Here is a 3371-nt window from a genome sequence, read left to right as displayed (position 1 = left end):
TTAAGTCATCTCAGATATAGAAGTCTTTTACATTTAACTTGATCTAAACAATTTAAAATTAACAAGAGAGCCGATTTCTCTCTCTAACTTGAAAATCTATACCTTCTCTAGGAAAGGCTAATCATGTTTGCTTCAGCAGAGAACCTTTGTTGCCAGCTGGGGTCTGAAAAAGATAAAGATACTTAACTCGAGTCAACAAAAGCTGCCGGATAATTCACTTATGGGTAAGAGCGGTTTAATCAAAGAGAACCTTTGCTAATGTGGTGTGATCCAAATATCGAAGGCTTAATATCTAAAATTATACCAGAATTTGTCCTGGTTTCTAAACTTGGCCTATTGACATCCGTTTTTTTCTTCATTTTAATGCATGTATTTGATGAATTGACTATTAATAAGAACATCCGTTTTTTTCTTGTTCGGGTTTTTGTCAGGAATACACATACCATGACCCGAGTGATGATGATACTAAAGGTGATAATGATTCACATGCGGACATTACTAATTCGTAGGATAGAACCATTATGTCCCTATTTTGGACCTAAGATACAGTATCCGAATGAAGATATGAACAATATAGAGTATTAGTTGAATGGGACATTTGTGGGGCAAAACAAGGCACAAACTGTAACGATTCCACATCATGAAACTTGAAAGGAAAAGAAAAATACAATGGAAGACGATAACAATTTCATTAACATAGCTGGAAAAGCAACAAGTACAAAAGGATATAAAGATATGCAAAAACACTTCTTAACAACTAGACAGGTGGCAGCTAACTAGACTATCAACTTTCAAGGACTAATACTAAGGATGTCAGGGCACCATATATATTTTGAAATAATTATCTCTACAAGGATGACCAAATATTAATGCATCAGTTTTACTCCCAAATGATTGAACCCAAATATTGAAGTCGACATGTTCTACTCGGTTCTGTATAAACAGATTGATCCCCATCTACAGCATAAGGCACAAGTTTAGCCGCTAAAGACTCATCCACGTACTCCTCAATCAAATACAACCCAGTTTCCTCAAGGCTAGACTGTCTAGATCTGTAAACAATATCACTACAGAGACAAAACCCGCTCCAATTTCTCCAGATTTACTCCCTCCTCTTTATTATCATCTTCCACTACAACCTCAATATCAGAACCATTGTCAGCTGCCACATTATCCTGAATTTCACAAAAAACAGAGCAACTTTTATTGAACTCCAACATAATGGCTCCAAAAGTATCTCATCCCATAGTCACTTATTAGTTTAGTATTCCCACAAAATTCATTTTCTGGCTCAAGACTATTACTATGAATTGAACCAACATTCTCTTTGTTACCTTCAGGAATTAAAACCTCTTGAGAAACTTGACTTGGCTGGCTCTTTGAGGACATTTATCAAATATCTTATCCTCGTCAATTTCTGAACCTCCCTTGTGACTACTTCAACTTCTCCGTAGTTTTGGATCAAAGTAAACCCAGGAAAGCAGTTGAGCATTAAGTTCACTGACGTCATTTGGAATCACTGAAGCTGCATACGATTGAAACTGAGCGTTGGTGTTGGATTGTTGACCGGATTCCATTTGTCCTATGCTGTGTACAAATTTTTCCATCTTATGAATGTTTTCTCGAACCGATGAGAGCAATTCAACATACATGTCTGTGGTTGCAGAAATTGGGGCTTGATAGAAACGGTGCTCCCTTTCTATCCTTTGAATTCTGTAAGTAAAGAACCTCCGATGTTTCCTTAGAAATGTCACGACCCAATTCCCACCCGGTCGTGATGGCGCCTCTCGTGAAGACAAGGCCAGCCAACAGAAACAATCTACATTTGCTTTTAACATTTTCTTAGCATAAACAGGTTTAATCCATAAATACTGATTAATCACACGTGCGGAAATAAACGTAACATAACGGGAAACAACCATCCCAAACTCAGCCCGATGATCTGGGTGTCACAAGTCACGAGCTGCTACAGAGTTGATGAAAAATATACTACAAGTCTGGAAAACATAGTCTGAAGATGAATAAAATATGCAGAAGATAAGGAAGAAACGGGGCTGTAGACGTCGACAGCTACCTCGTCTCTCCCGGTCCGCCTGGTCTGGAAGGAAATCAGCGCTCAGGTACGAACTCAGCGGTGCCTGTCTCTGCACACATGGTGCGGGAAGTAATGTGAGTACTCCGACCCAGTGAGCAATAAAAATAAATAACGACTGAGAACATAAGATCCCACAAGGGCACAATAATGCTATCTCAAACAGCAACTCCAGAATAATAGTAGAAACCAGTGAAAAATAATAAGAAAAACCTTTTTGAAAACAGTTAAACATCAATTATACTCAATCAGTAAGTCAGCCATTGTTACCTGACCGGTCAGCCATTGTTACCTGACCAACGCGTACTCCAGTGTCATTGTTACCACTGGTCAATCATAGTTACCTGACTGGTCAGTCATTGTTACCTGACCAATCACATTTAACAGTGTCATTGTTACCACTGTTCAATATTAAATTACCTAGATGGGTACCCGCGCTCACTGTGGGTGTGCAGACTCCGGAGGTGCTCCTACAGCCCAAGCGCTATCAACAAGGCCTGAAAGCCTGAACAGTATCAATACGAGGCTTGAAAGCCTCCTCACCTCACTCATCATGCCCTCACACAAGGCCCTCGGCCTTAATCAGTCCAGAAATAGTCAACAGCCCCTCGGGCAACAGTAAAGCAATAATACTCAGCTCAAACAATAGTTCAAATATCAGTTTAAAACTCCAGGTTGAGTAAATATGGTTGAGTTCAAGAAACAGTGTAAATCACATGGACTGAGTTCAAATAATATTTCTAACAGTGAGAAAAAACAGTGATGACAGTTCATAAAGAGTTCAAACAGACGGCAATAAGCCCCCAATATAGCAATAAGCCCAAATCATGGTGAAAACAACAAGTCATTGCTAATACGCGGTAAAATATCATCCGGACTGGANACAGCAACTAGTTTCAATGAAGATGAACCAGACTGGACCAAATAGGCCTCGAACAAGCCAAAGTCAACCAGGATAGCTCAAATACACCAAAATTGACTCAAATTCAAATGCAGTAAGTTTTCTGAATCTCAACCAACAAATATTAAACCAAAAGACCAAAATCAATCGCTCAAACTCGAAATCAAGCCGAAGTGATCAATGGAACAGTTTTTGACCTTTTTATAATTTCTGTTTTGGTATTTTTGTTTTCTATCAGGATGGACTAAAAATCTGGAAATGGTAGAGACTATTTGGGGGAAATTTGCGAGCTCCCCAAAACTTGTTCAAGAAGGCATTAGGGGTGCCTTTTATAGGCCAGGAGTGGGGCCGAGTATTCTGGAAGCTTTCACCCATTTT

This window comes from Nicotiana attenuata, unplaced genomic scaffold (assembly GCF_001879085.1).
Source record: "Nicotiana attenuata strain UT unplaced genomic scaffold, NIATTr2, whole genome shotgun sequence".
Lineage (NCBI taxonomy): Eukaryota > Viridiplantae > Streptophyta > Magnoliopsida > Solanales > Solanaceae > Nicotiana > Nicotiana attenuata.
Note: the sequence above shows the minus strand (reverse complement) of the source record.